The sequence below is a fragment of the Trachemys scripta genome, chromosome 13 (assembly GCF_013100865.1).
Source record: "Trachemys scripta elegans isolate TJP31775 chromosome 13, CAS_Tse_1.0, whole genome shotgun sequence".
NCBI classification, from domain to species: domain Eukaryota; kingdom Metazoa; phylum Chordata; order Testudines; family Emydidae; genus Trachemys; species Trachemys scripta.
The window spans coordinates 7,868,133-7,883,263 of NC_048310.1; the positions used below are offsets into that span (position 1 = coordinate 7,868,133).

The 15,131-nt window shown below is 56.2% G+C and overlaps 1 protein-coding gene and 1 long non-coding RNA gene across 4 annotated transcripts in view; one reads left to right on the top strand and one right to left on the bottom strand.

Annotated features, from left to right (window-relative positions):
• The window catches only part of GSE1 (Gse1 coiled-coil protein), a 342,546-nt gene that overhangs the window by 250,491 nt on the left and 76,924 nt on the right, over window positions 1-15,131 (top strand). The window lies entirely within an intron of this gene.
• Window positions 7,252-10,581, bottom strand: LOC117886774. The gene is made up of 2 exons (XR_004648049.1): window positions 9,409-10,581; window positions 7,252-8,246 (listed from the first exon to the last, which is right to left on the bottom strand). It is a non-coding gene; the product is annotated as an uncharacterized LOC117886774 (long non-coding RNA).

Sequence of the window (15,131 nt, forward strand, 5' to 3'; positions counted from 1 at the left end):
GTTTGACATCTGTAACAAACAGCTGGCATCCTGTTCTGGAAGAATGTCCTTTTATTTCAGAGCAGGTTGAACTGTCATTAATAGTATAATTAGGTGATTATCACTATACAGCAGAAAACTGCTTAATTGCACAGATAGCTTTGCTAGGATTCCCGTCTTTTTATGGCTGTATTTGTTTTAGCCGCCTGAATTTTCGCTCTGTTTTGTTGTTTGCTACATTGATTATTATTTTTTTAATGCATGTGACAGCTGTATGTGTCTGACAGTCAGCGCTGGTGCACCCACTGGTATTAATGCAGAGATCTGCGAAGGAGGGGACACCCAGATAGAGAATCACTCCATCCTTAGATCTGTTTAACCCCATGTGTGCTGGTCCCGTGGCACGCAAGGGTTTTGCCTGAAACCTTTGACCCATATAATAACAAGTCTGGGTAAGGGGAGGAATGGCCGATTTAACTGGGGTTTAAAGAAATAAAAATTATAGAGCGTCCTTCCTAAGCAATGAACCTGGTTCTTCACTGCCCCTCCTGTCTGTGCACAGGTAATAAAGTCACGCTCCATCATCCAGAGCCTCGGCACTTGGCAGGGGTCATGGCTTACCGATAGTTAATAGTGCGGTCACATGACGGGGTCAATCTCCGCCACTGCTCCAACGTCTGCCCCTGCAAGGCAGGTGTCGGAGGCTCCCAGCTGGCAACACAGGGCACAAAGCAGTGAGGAATTGCAGCCAGCCTGTCTAAGGGGGGAGGAGGAAGATGGCAGCCCATCCTCTTCCTCTCCCCAGGCTCTGTCTGCCTTTGAGAGATTTGCAGGAGGTAACGGCACCGCTGCCATCCCAGCTTCTGTGGGGGGTGCGCTGCTCGGCTGGGACGTGGGGCTTGCCCCAGTGCGAGGTGCTGACATTGGTTGGGCCGGGGTAAGCCCCACTTTGCGTCCGTGCTGCTGGCGCTGCATGGAGGGAGTTACACTGGCATGAATTTCTCAGGTGTAGACCGGGGCCTTCGAGGGGGGAGGACAGCTGCCGAGGGTGGCAGGAAGGCGGGAGATCAGAGAGGTGGGGGGCCAGGGAGAGCGGAAGGGATGGGCAGTAGATAGTAGTTGGGGAGCTGGCTAGGATCCAGTTGGAGATACCCCAGAGGTAGAAAGGGAGTGACTGCGGGGAGCAAAGGGCTTGACACCTTTTCAGTCCCGCTCTCCCTTGGAACGACTGACACCCCAGCTTCCCTGAGCCCTTTGCAGCGGGCGCCAGCTCAGCACTTTCTTCTCCTAAGCACCCACTTCAGTGGAGCGCGGCTGGTCCCCCTTGGAAGGGAGATGAAAGGCGGAGATGAAGAGCCAGGCAGTCAGAGCCCGTTGGCGAGTGTCAAGCGCTGCCGTCCCCAGACTGAAAAGCCCAGCGTGGCTGCACGCCGAGGCACCCCGTGGGACAAGATGAAAGCGGTGGGAGCGAACGTGCCTGTCTCGCTCGAACAGGGAATAAAGGCGGCATCCTGCCACCTCGCAGCCTCTGTGAGGGAGAGCCAGGAGCCGCTGGGAGCTTTCACTGTTCCTTCCAGGTGCTCCCCTTCGCAGTCCAGCCGCCGGGGCCCAGATGCCTCCTTTCCCCTGCCTGTCACAGAGCCCCCGTCTCGGCGAGTTCCTGGACAGGCTGGTTAGTAAGACGCTGCCTTGGAACTGCTCTGCCATGGAGCAGCTGGTTTCCCCGTCCTGTTCTCAGCACGGTCCCTGGCACTGCGGGTCTCGGTGCCGGTGGACGCCCCGGCTAGCCGCGTGGATTCTCTTCAGCGCCAGTTCAAGGGGACCCGTTGCTAGCAGCCATTGGCAGCAATCTCCTAGCGTAGCTCTGACTTCACGTGGCCGTGGTTCCTGGCTTGTGGGCACGGGGTCTCCAGCCACCCAACCGAGCTAACGCGTGCCCTCCCCCTTGAGTTCCCTTGGGCAGCTCCTCCCCTCCTGTCGCCTCCCCTTCACAGAGCCTCTCTACATCCCAGCATGCCCTGGGCCGCCCTCTTCCCCACCGCTGACTGGATTGCAAGGGGAGAGGCCAGGCCCCCCTAGGGCAGCTTGCCTGGCTGGATGTGACTTTTCCTAGCGGGTAAGCTCTCTCCAGGTGGGCCTGTGTTGTGTGCAATGCTGACCTGGGAGATGGAGGGGGGTCAGGAGGAGGAGACCCCCCCCCCATCTGGATTGGAACCGCTCTCCCCCCACACAACTCTTCAGGGCACTGCTGACTGAGGGAGGGGGTTAGGGTGGGGCTGCTGCAAAAGTGCTCTAACAGCCGCTCCTGCCAGCCAGGAGGGATGGCCTCGGGCAGGGTTCATTTGACACCCAGGAAGCAAAGCCCGCCCGTGAACAGCTGCTGGCTGCATCTCCCTCCCCGGGTTTTACAGTCCCAGCCTGAGCTTGGGGATAAGTAACCTTCTAATCAATTTCTCCACCTTAATGCGGCGCAGCGACACTGATAACATCGGAAGCATATGCCACTGGACCCGAGCGCTCAGGCAGGCAGCGCCAGGCCGGGGCCTTTGTTAGCATTTGCTGTAAGCTGTAGATTTTTCCTCTGAGAAGCGTGTGACCATTTTATCCCAGGTCGATTGGCAGGCAGATTAATTGTGTGCGTGCGTGTGTATGGAATCTAAAGAGACGTGGCAAATGCCAGTAGCTCCGAGACCATGGATTTTCAGAGGCACCCAGTCCTTGTCTGCAGCAGGGCTCTCAGCCATCCGTAACGAATGCACCAGAACAAGCTGCCTGGTGTAGACAGGATCCGTTTGCCCTGGTACAGCTAACCCCGTTGGCCAGCAGGGGGAGCTGTGCAAGTGCCTGTTTGCCCTGATGATGCAGCCATGCGGATGGCTGGGGTCAAGGCAAGCTGCCAGGGTCCAAGCAGCTCCCCTGTGGCTGAGGGCCCCCACCCAGTGCTGGATTGCTTGGGGGCCTTTGCGGGCAGCTCCCCAAGCGAAAGCTGGCTGTGGTGCTGTCAGTGGAGAGCAGGCCTTGATGCTGTTTGTATCTCTCCCATCTGTGTGAAACGCACTTGTCAGTGCCGGGAGCTTCGTGCTATACGTTCCCAGGGGGTAATGATGTTTTCATGTATGATGGTCCCAGGCGAGCGAGATGGAGTCCAGCGTGTAAGCCACCCGCTAGGGGCTGGGGGCTCCTTGGTGCTGTGGGACGGGGCAGAACTTGAGCTGGTCGGAAAACTTTAAACAGAACTTTGGTCTGTTGGAAAGAGGTCGATTCTCCGGGCAGGTTTCTCAGGTCCCGGGTGGAATTTCAGGAGGGGCAGGAGCAGAGCAAGAGACCGACCAGACTAGTCCAGCAAGCGGAGCAGTCGTCTGCAATGTAGGAGACCCAAGTAAAAGTCCGTGTCTGAACCGGACAAAGCAGTGATTCGAACCTGAGTCCCTCACATCTCAGCTGAGCGTCCTGATTAGTGGCTTGTTGTCTCTTGGGTGCGCGCTTGTGACAATGCGGTTCTGGTGGAACCCAACTGAGAGTGCCAACTCAGGACAAATTGCTCAAATAGGGCAGTTACAGCCCAAGGCTGGGGTTTTTTCCACCTCTAAGGCAAACCAAACCAGCCAGACTAAGAGGACTTCAGTCTCACCCCACTGGCTAACTGCAAGTCTCACAAGCAATCTCCTTAGACATTCCAGTTTTCCAGTATTACCACCAGTACCACTCGTTATGGGGACAAATGGTTATGAAAACCAATACCCCAGTAAAAGAAAAAGGTTCTCCTGATCCCAAAGGACCAAGCCCCAGACCCAGGTCAATATACAAATCAGATCTTACCCACAAATCACGCTGTTGCCAATCCTTTAGAATCTAAATCTAAAGGTTTATTCATAAAAGGAAAAAGATAGAGATGAGAGTTAGAATTGGTTAAATGGAATCAATTACATACAGTAATGGCAAAGTTCTTGGTTCAGGCTTGCAGCAGCGATGGAATAAACTGCAGGTTCAAATCAAGTCTCTGGAATACATCCCCCGCTGGGATGGGTCCTCAGTCCTTTGTTCAAAGCTTCAGCTTGTAGCAAAGTTCCTCCAGAGGTGTGAAGCAGGATTGAAGACAAGATGGAGATGAGGCATCAGCCTTATATAGTCTTTTCCAGGTGTAAGAACACCTTTGTTCTTACTGTGGAAAATTACAGCAACATGGAGTCTGGAGTCCATGGGCCAGTCCCTGCATACTTTGCTGAGTTACAAGGCGTATCTGCCTTTTCTCAATGGGTCCATTGTATAGCTGATGGTCCTTAATGGGCCATCAAGCAGGCTAGGCAGAGCTAATCTCAGCTTGTCTGGGATGTCACCCAGAAGCATAGCATAAATTTGCCATACAGACAGTACAGAGCCAATATTCATAACTTCGACTACAAAAGTGATACACACATATAGACAGCATAATCATAACCAGTAAACCATAACCTTGTCCTAGACACCCCATTTGACCCCCTTTATACAAGATTTGGGTGCCACTACAGGACCTTGGTTGCAACAATGATCTATATGGTCCCAGATTATATCAATAACGTCACAGCGCTCGCTCGCTCTCTCTCTCTCTCTCTCTCTCTGCAATGTTCTGCATCAGAATGAAAACTCATCTCAAAACCTCAGAGCTGTCAATGAAACAGAATTGCTGGTCTTGGGCCACCAGTTAAACCAGCAGCGGGGCGGGGGGTGCAGTTGGGGAGGCACTGGGGGGTTGCAGCCGGAGAAGCATGGGGAATGAGGGGGGGCTGCAGTCGGGGAGATGGGGGGGGAAGGTTTACAGTCACCAGTGTCCCAAGCTGTCTGGGCCTAGCCCAGAAGTCTTGCTCTTCACACGTGCAGGGGTCCAGCTGCTGCCGCCAGCGGCACCCCTCGCTCCAAGGAGCAGGTCCTTCTGTCCCCAGGACTCCTGCGGCCAGGTGTAAACTGCCCCGGGGTCTCTCTGAATTCTCCCCCGGTTCCGCCCTCTGGATGCTCTGACTCCTGTGTGTGGCAAACGCCAGCTTGCTGGTCTCTGGCAATCCCAAGGCAGGAGGGGTAGTTCTGGGATGCTCTGTGCTCGGTTAAATGACTAGTGGAGGACCCGCACTGTCCGGTTCCCCCTTCCGCCAGTTCTGGGGAAGATCGCCTGCTTCCTGAGCTCTGCAAAGCGCCTGCTGCCTGGAGTGGCATCTTGGCACCAGTCTCTCACTGGCACGTTGTTTTCACGGGCGGGAGGGAGCAACAGCAGGGGCATCAGCTAATCCCTCCACTCCCTCCTCTCCCTCTGAAATTCCAGGTGGAGGAACAATACCTGGGCCCAGGACCCAGCCTGTCATTTCAGGAGGGAACACGCCGTGCTCCCTTCAGCGCCAGCGCTTGCTGAATGCCTGCTCCTGCCTTTGTCTGGAGGGCTTATTACCCAGGAAAATTGAGGCTCTTTTTCTCTCCCTTCCAGGCAGGCAAATTAGACACTTGGGCAATTTCAAGAAGTTGGGGGGAGGGGGGAGGAAGCCTTTTATCTTTCAGCAAACAGCCAGCAGGTTGCATTTGCTGCGGCTCAGTCTGCTTACGTCATGGCAGGCTCCGGCGCAGAACCAGCCTATGCCCTGCAATAGCTGGAGTGGGTCTTGAAGAGTCGGGGAGCAGCTGGAGCTTCTCCGGGCCCAGTTCAGCAGGTGGTACTAGCCCTGGTGTGTCTGTCTAATGTCTCCATCCCGCCTTGGAAATGGGAGGGCTCTGCAGCCAGGCTGCTGCTGAACTCTTTCAGCCTTCCGGGAGGTGCCGCTCCCGCTGAGAAATCCAGCCCTTCTCCAGAGGCCCTCTGGCTCCTCACCAGAGCTGGCTGCAGCCCTACGGACGTTGTCAGCCAGCGGGAGAGGCGGCTTAGCAGCAGTGCCAAGCACTGCCGGGCAGGCGATTAGAACTCGGTCACTTTCCTATCCTGGGTTCTCTTCCTCCAGGAGGGAGGTGTGCAACCGCACCCCCTGCCTAGGGGTCGAATTGCAGGAGTGGGAGGAGATATAGCCAAGTTCCCCCCACAACCCAAGCCTCACCCACTTGAGATGCTCCTCACCAGAGAGGTCACGCTGATCTTCATTATATGACCCACCTCTTCCTCTCTTGTGTGCGTCAATCAGCTGTGACAATTGCAGAGCGATCGCCGGGGTTCAGACTGAAGGCCATGTTTAACCAGAGGGCAGTAGTTGTTTCAGGCTGCCTGCAGACTCAGGCAGACGTCACCGTGTCGGTTACACATTCTGACAGTTACCTGAGCAGGCGGGAAGCTTAAGGGCTTGTCTTTAACGAGAGCTCTGATTACAGAGCCCCTCCGAAAAGCACTGCCTTGGTGCGCTTCTGTCAGCTGGCCCTTTCTGGGGGATGTTTGGAGGGAGTGAACTCTTTGACCGATCTAGGACCTTCTTTGAGTCCCTTTTAGCTGCCAGGATACTGGCTGGAAGGGCTGAATGGGGAACGTGTGTGAAGCTTTGGAACCCCAAAGGGGACATAGCAGTAACCGCTGATCTCAAACAGGTCCAGATCCACTTCCCATGGCAGTCAATGGAAAGCTTCCCATTGGGTGTAGGATCAGGTCCTATGGGAAATGAAACCCAAGAGATTCAGTGGCCTCTAAGTGTCCCATCGTGACCTGCAGTGCCCAGTGAGCTCTTCCTGTGTTAAATATTCCCTGTGTGTGTTGGAAAGGGGTCCAGGGGAGGGGCTCGGAGGACGTATGGTTCTGGAAGAGGCACGAGCAATCGGCTGTCAGGACGCTAGCCGGGCTAGCGGTGGAGTTAGTGAGTGGGTGCCACCCCCCAGTATCACCGTATTGTCTTAGTCCCAGTTGGCAGAATGAGCCAGAGGAACTCCGCTCCCGTGCGCCCCCTGGCTGGAGCAAAGCCGGGACGCTGGATCCTGGATGAAACAAGCGCCTGGCCAATTGGCTGGCACCCGGAGTAACACGCGCCTCAGTTGTATGCTGGTTCGGTGCCAGTGAGTCGCCAGCTCTCCGGACCAGCCAGCCTTGGTGTCTGGAACAACTGGCACCAGTGTATCTGTTGCCCAGTCCTAGCGCCGCATGCAGAGAGCCCGGACGCTCTTCGCGCTGCGCTTGCCTCATGCTGGCTCCGGAGGCGCTGCCGGCCCCAGCACGCTGATCCCGTTTTCTGAAGTTGCCGCTGGTCCTCAAGCCTGTCACTTAACCGACCCCCGGCCAGCCGTCAAAGGTAGTGCGAAAAGTGACATTTGCCGAGCGTAAAAATTCAATTAATTCCAGAAGGCAGATTAAATATAAGTGAATTTTAATAATTTGCTCCACAGGCTGAGGATTACTGTAGGGGCAAGGAAGGAAATGGCACACACACGAGAGAGTATTTTTGGCACCAACATGCAGGATCGCTGGCCGAATATAATTAATCTAATTAATTCCCGGCATTGGCCAGGGAGGAGCTGCAGGGAGGCGCAGGAACACTGGTGAAATGTGGCTATAACAGTCAAGCCACCAGTAAATGCCTTACCCCTTGCCTCTCCTCGCTAGTTTCTCAGACCCTGTGATGTCCCACGGGGACCAGCGTTCTCGTCAGCTGGCATCACAAGTGAAATACACAGGGGTGGAGGCACTTTGCCCGTTCCCAGACAGTTATCACCTGTATAGCAGCCATGATACAGGGCCAGGTATGCAGGTGGCCTGGAGACCCACACACCTGGAATCAGCATGAGCTCAAAGGCCGCAGTTGCATTTCTCTGTCTAATCACCAGTCGCTGCAGTATTGCGCCACCCCTCCCCCGTTGATGCGATGCAAGCCCTTGGCGTCGGGACATGCTGACGTGACACCGGGGCCGCCCGAGTTTATCCCGATGGAAACGCTCTCCAAAGAGGTGACCCTGGGAGCAGTCAGTCCATGAAATTGTTGCCCATCCTCAGTGTCCGTTTAGGACAGTAGGATGTAGCATCCCATTATAGATGGAGGCCAGCACTGCAGGAAGCCAGCCAGCTGGTGTGAACAAACGTATCGACGGTGCTTTGTCAGGGATCTGGCCCGGAAGCCATATGAAAATCCATCGCCTGGCGCTCTAGGTAGGGAAGTGCTGTTGGCTTTTTCTCCTGCTTTCTCCATTCGCTGAATACCAGAAACCACAAACGTTGCACAGAGCAACGATTTTTCTCGTTGGTTTCCAGAACCCTTCAGTTTGGAGGAAGATCCCCCTCGCAGAATGACAAATAACCGGCTGACACCTAGTCTTTTGTTTTGCCTCCAGAAATCAGCCCTGACCTAGAAAAGCAAGAGAGAATATAAACCTGTGTGGTGTATTTGTGTGTGTGTGTGTGCACATTGTGCGCCTGATCTGGGCAAAGGCGATAGGAAGATAGCTTTCATGTAACGATGAGGGTAGTCCACTGCCTACAAAATGCTGTTTCAAAGCCAGCGTTCATCACAGCCGCTTCCCACTGTGATCTTCGCAGATTTCACTCTCTCTTTCAATTGGCCCTAATTATGGCGCTGCAGTCTGACTGATCAGTTCTGTGCTTGTCACGAAATCCTCGAGGCGTGCATGAAAGGCCCCGTGGCATGGGCTGGTACCAACCTCACCAGCTGTATTGCCCGCACACTGGCCTCTTTCAAACACAAACGGTTTGGGGGGGGGGGTTGGAGGCGACGCCAATCCTCTTGCCAAAGAGATGCTATTTCCTTCCCCTCTCTGCTTCGTTTGGGCAAGAGCGGGCTTTGCAGCAGGCCTCCTGGCTGAGAACTGGCTGGCAGAGAGGGGCATATGGGAAACTGGGTGTGTAGTTGGCTGCCACCGGGGGGAGCACCTGCAAAGATGAAAACCAGTGCCAAGCCTCACGAACGCTGTTCTCCCTCCACGCTCTCTCTAATGCCCTAATTATTCCATGTTTGTTTCCGTAATTTACACACTTCAGCTACTGATCCATCAATAATGAATGTGTTACCTGTCTCTGCGCGAGATTTAGGAGGCAGCTTTGAAAAGGTCTGCAAAGCAGCAGGAACCTTCCCCACCGTGCCCCCCTCAAAAAACCCCAACCAGTGAGACAGCCGCCCGCAGCCTTTTCTCTTTGTAACTCACATCCGCTCAGACTCCAGCCTCTTTGGCAAGCGTCCTGCCAGCCTGGTGCACGGGGCCCATCTTTATTTTTTGTTGTCCTTTGCTCCTCCCACCCTTTGGGTTTTTTTTTTTAAATGCCTCATTACTATTTAAAACTGTCACTGTGCGTAGCGATCAAAACCGACCAAATCAAAGCCAGGTCCCCGCTCTTGTGCTAAAAGCACCCCCCTCCCCCAAAGCCCTGAGCGGAATGGACTTTGGGGACTAGCGATAAGCAATCCAAACTTCCCCCTTTCCTGGGGGAATCCGATATCGCTAGGGGCTTCCCAGCCACGCAGGGACACAGACGCCTGCCCCCAAAGAGCTTACAATGCCTGTGCGTCGTCTCGGCAACCACTGCGGTGCTTTCTGGTTCATTTCCATGGAGCCTGACGACCAGCCTCTGCTGTGAGGCTCGCCTTCCGTCTGCCCAAGCTGGCAAGGGGAACAGGCAACCAGTCTTCCGTATAAAAGTCCACCTCCCGATGGACAGATCAGTGCCCTGTGCGGTGGGGAATTCAGTCGAGGCAGGCAGCTATCTGAGCCGGTTTTGCGGCACCAGCATACAATCAAATGATCTGAGACTTGCTTTTGTGCTTTGACTGTTCTGAAGAAAAGTCACCCTGGCGTATTTTACAGCACAGGGAGTCGCGACGGTACACCGCTCAGGTTTTTGTTGTTGACACCTGCGCTAGCCTCCACCTGCTGTTGTCGGAGGGAGCTGGCGTGACCAGCCATCGTCATAAATGCACTGGAGCCATAGCCATCCCAGTCTGTACTGCCAGCTACCTTGTAAGCGGCCATTCAGGCTTCCAAAGGGGGCCTGTGCCGGAGCCTTGCCATCTCTTGGCGCTGGGAGAGCTGCCGAGATCACAGATCTGCCCATCAGTAATCAGTTCTGTTCTAGAGAGACAGGAGAGGCCGTGAGCGCCTCGTCAGCATAAGAAACAGAAGTCTGTCCCCTCTGGCCCCCCCCAAGGTAAAGTTCACCGCCCGACGGCTGGCTCTTTTAATCCAAACCGGCCTCAGTCCGGACCCCAAGCTAGAGGGAGTCCGTCCTGTGCTCCCTGGATACAGGCGTCTCCTGGGGCAGCCTTTTCCCTCCGCCATTCCATTGCGAGGGGAGGATCTGGCACGCCTTCCTCCAGGGTGTGGGGGGGATCACTGGTGAGAAGTGCCTGCTGACAACTCGTCTGTGCTTTCAGCCAGCTGGGAGCGTGCCCCTGCCGGCTGTGCCGAACACACGCTCGCTCACCCACTCCCAGCGTGTTTGCTCTCCCGTTGGGAGCGCTGGTTCGACAGCTGACTCTGTGAGCTGCTCTGTAATCTCCCTGGGTTTGTAATACGCTCCTCGCCCTCTGTGTGCTTGCGAGGTTAACTGCCATACAGCCAGCATTTGATTTTTATAGCCCTGGAAGAATGGGTTCCCTTCAATATATTTGCTGGGTGCTGTCCAGGAAAGGGCGCCTGCCAGCTGCCCTGCCACTGATCTCCCCGGCCAAGAGTCCCAGCTGCTCTGAGCGATGGCCGTGGGCTTTGAAAGCAGGAGGCGTGCTCACGCAGACACGTGCACCTTCTGATAACACCTCGTTCCTGGGTCTTAGATCTGCTCAACATTTGCGCTGATCTCATTTGCTTAGTAGGTAAAGCAGACCCGCCTTCTCCCCAGACACGATCCCTCGTCCTTCCCCACCCCTAAGGAAATAAACCCCCAAGTCATGGCTTGATCATGGGGGGTAGCTTGGCCGATGCCAATACCCGGCTGCTCGCCGGCAGGCCCACCAGCTGGAGGCTTCAGACTGAGACTAATAATGGGGCAGGTTCTCAGGTGCGTAAATTGGAGCCTCAGTGATTTGCACCAGCCGGGGATCTGGCCTCAGAGTGCATCAAGCCGGAGCGTGAGGCTTGCAAAGGCAGGTTGGTTTCGTTTGCTGCCATGAGCCCGGGGCTGATTGGGCTCCCTGTGCGATCCTGTTGCCAGGCCGGGTGCAGACTGGGCAGGGGCAGCTTTCCCCCCGCGGGGCTGTGCTGGGAGTGATGCAGAAGGGGCTCATTCGCGGCGGCACTGGGATGGCGTGGAGTTAACGTTTTGTGACAGCAGGTTTTGCCGGTGGCTGAAACGCCTCCTGCCTTGTCGGCGGGGCTCACAGCTGTGTCAGGGGCTGGTTTGAAGGAGCAAGACAGAAATTGGGGGCGGCGGGGGGGGAGGGAGAAATCCATGCAGGAGGCAGGCAAGCGAGCCACATCGTCAGCTTGTGCAAATCAGCTAACCCCGCTGACGCTCGTGGAGCTGGATTTCCACCAGCCAAGTGTTGGACTCAAACTGGGGAATGGAACGGGGTTTTCTGGTAGAGGTGCCCACACCGGAACCATGTATTGGACACCTCCCCAGCCCAGTGCAGTCCGGGCGTTGTTTGAAATGTGATCTGGACCCGAACCAGCCATGGGTTTGGGTTTGTAAAGCCAACTCCATCCCAGCCCCCATGTCCCTGCCAGGGGCTAGCACTTCTCGCCCAATTGCTGCCAGGTGAAAGTTGGGCTGCCTGGCAGCTGGTTCTCAGGTCTCAGACAGATCCAGCATCTTGCTCTGCATGTGCATAAAAAAGAAAGGAGGAGGAGGAGAAAAAACCCGGGATGTGGGGCACCAATTGCTAGCAGATGGTGCTGGTATTAGGAAAATGAAAATACATGCAGTAAATTTGCTATTTGCCAGTGTTAATTTCTTATCCCAAGGTAAAACCTTCCCGCTGGCCCATGCCATGCCATCTGCATGTTCATAAAATACATTACGGCGGAATTGATCGAGTGTCTGCACGCATGTGGGGCCCTCCGCTTCGCAGAAAGGCAAGAGGGGGGGAGGATGAGTGGGAAGCAGATGAGCTTTCGTGTCCGGGATCTTTGAACGGGCACGTATGCACAGACTGGTATGTGCACACACACACACGCCGCGTACATGCCCGCAGATGCAAACTGTGCATGCACACAGAGGCACGTACCTGCACACAGGTGAACCCAAACGCAGGCGTGTGCATGCCACAGATGCAAACCGCGTGCACGCTCAGAGCCATGGATGTGCAAAGTGCACACAGTCACATGCACGTGGGTACACGTAAGAGCGGTACACATATGTATGCACACACAGACGGGTGCACGCACAGTTCACTCTCCCCCTCCTCCTGCAGGCATTGCCTCACCTTCCCAGTGGCCGGGGACCGCCCTTCTCGTGGGCTAATCACCAGTGTGGGAGTTCACTTTATGACACCCGGGGGGCTGGAATATAGCCCCCATATCTGGCCAATTACTGCTGAATCTGTAATTCTCGTGACATACAACCTCAGCTGCCTCACCAAATGAAGCGATTAAAAGGCAGTTCCTTCCCTCTGCCTGCGAACACAGGAACCTTCTCTGCAGCTGGATTGATAGAGATTGCTGGTGACCTTTGCTAGGACAAGAAGTATTATCATTAATACTTCTGTATTTCCTGGGTTTGGGCAATGCATAAATCTCATATCAACTCAGGCAGGCAAAGTAATCTGCCAGGCTGTGTTATTAATACGCGCCGCCCTCGCCGCATAAGCTCTTTGTTATACTGTCTCCAACAAAAGGCCAGGATCGCCAGCTCTTCCAGAGGATGCACCGCACTCAGCATCCTGATCTCCTTCCGCCCAGCTACTGCGCCTCAGCCGCCCGTCTGCGGGTCCCTTTGTGTCTCTGGGCGTGGGCACGTGCTACCAACCTGCAGCCCCCTTGGTCCCGCTGCTGCATCCTGGTTGTGTTGCAATGCTGTGATGTTGCGTCAGGTCCTTTTGATCTCCAGGGGGTGGCGGGTGGGGTGGGTTAGCTGATCCCACCCCACCACGTGCAGAGATGTTTTATGGACCGGACTCGCTGGGGCATGACACCAGCTGGGCTTGGCCTCCTCCTTCCATTGGCGTTACTGGCAGGCCAGCACTGGTTGGTTTCTCAGATTTCAAGGCCAGAAGGAACCGCCTTGAAAACAAGCTTGCTTGGACTAGCGCAGATCTTGTTTGCTGCGGTTCGGTTAGGTTGCAGGGTGCTGGGATACACCAGGTGAGTCCTCTCTATCTGGTATCCAGGTGCATAGACTCATAGGACTGGAAGAGGTCATCTAGGCCAGTCCCCTGCACTCAGGGCAGGACTAAGTACAGATTGAGATTCGTGCGCTCCCACTGGAGAGCAGGGGGACTGGAGTGGCTCGGCTGAATCGCGGGTAGATAGGCAGCGGGCTCTCAGTGCAGGAGACAGGCACTGGTCAGGGGGTGAAAGCCCCAGAGGAGCCTAGCAAAGGAGGCTCAGTGAGGTGGGGGAGGGCAGGGGGTGTCGCGTGCCCGGGCGGAGAGGGACTGTGCATGGTTCTTGGCCTGATGTAGGGGGCGAATCCCCTGTGTCACCTGAAGGTGGCGCTGTTCAGGAATGGGGCATTAGGGCCAAGATGTTCACTAGTGATTTGGGGAGCCCAACTGCGGAGGCACCTTGAAGGAGCCCTGTTCTCAGGAGGCGGGTGCTTATCAGCGAATCAGGCCCCGTTCAAGGTATCCCCATGGATTTCAGCAGGGTTGTCTGGGGCTCTCTGGGCAGTTTCCCGTTGCACTGGCTTGTTTCCCTGACCCCTGTAATTCCCCGGGGCAGTCCTGTGTGCCTACCTGTGGGTTTATTTGCGGGGCTGTGGTTGGCACAAATGCCAGGCCAGCTGGGCACCTGCCTCCCACCAAAAGCCACTGGCACTTGGGAGCTTGGAGCCTCTTCTGACCTTTGGCAATCTCCCCCTCGCTGGTGGCTGTTAAGGTCCAGGGGGAAGCTGGGGCTGCATGAGACGTGGTGTGACGAGGGATGGGCAGCGTTCAGCTGTCCCTGGCTAGGAGGAAATCACCACTCGCCTTCTTTCTATGGCACACGTTTGGTGGGGGAGGGGGACAGCTTAGTTGTGTCTCTCTGCAGGGAGCTGGCTTCAGGCAGGCGGTGGTGCTTGTGCCCCTCTCAAACCCCATTAGTCAGTGAAGACCTGGAACTTCGGGGAGACGTCAGGGGCCAGCGGCTCCCTCCGCTCCTCAGTGCGGTCCCCAGCGGCTCAGCTCGTACCCACCCCTGGGGAATGAGGCCTGGTCCTCCCGTCGGTGGCCTGGCGTCGGGATTCCACCTCCAGGGAACCGAGCGGTGGCCAGCCGCGAACCTGGGCGATTCTCTCCCTTCTGAGCTGCCTGGCGGGTGAGTCAACTTTAAGAGGAGGTGCGGGGTTATCTCCCTAGCACGGCTGCCACCACACACGTGTGCTGCCCGCCCCTCGCCAGCGGTTTGAGACTGGGGCACGCTGGCTGATCTGTCCCCGACAGCCAGGGCTTACCCCAGACTGAGCAAAGCCGGGGCGGTTAGCAAGGCAGCCGGCCGGGGCAGCTGCGTATCGATAAAAGCCCTGATGAGAGAATGAGAAGATCTTGCCGGCCTCCATGAGAAATGTGGTCCTGCTCACACCCGCGTCTCTTCCCCTCCCAGGGCAGGCCCTCCTGCCAAACACGCGGTTTGCACGCCCAAGCACTGTGTTTCTGGAGACCCTTTGGCCATCTGGCCTGGGCACTGCCAGTGTGGCACAGGAGATAGATCCCCCGCTCGCTGGCCCGTGCCTTTGGGAAGGGTGTGTTTGGGGACTCAGGCCCAGGGACTCCTGCCGCAGCCCTCCCGTGCAGCCCATGGGGAGTGGGGTGCCAGCACCCGCCTCGTGGGGACGGGGTGAGACGGTCAGCTTATCGGGGGGCGTAAAGCCCTCTGAGACCACCCAGAGCAGAGGGCAGGGAACCCTAACTGCTACTGGAGTGCAATCTTACTGCCCAGCTCACTCCATCTGGTGCATTGAGCCCCTTCCCTCGACCCCGCCCCCCCACGGCATACCATTAGGGGAGCTGGCGAGCGCCCTCCCAGTAGCCCTGTGTACTCAGAACCTCGCAGGATCAGGCCCTAACGTGTGACCCACCCATAGGGCTGACCTGAGGGACTGGCCAGTGGAGTTGGCTGCTAGTGCCTCCTCCCAGAATCCGGGC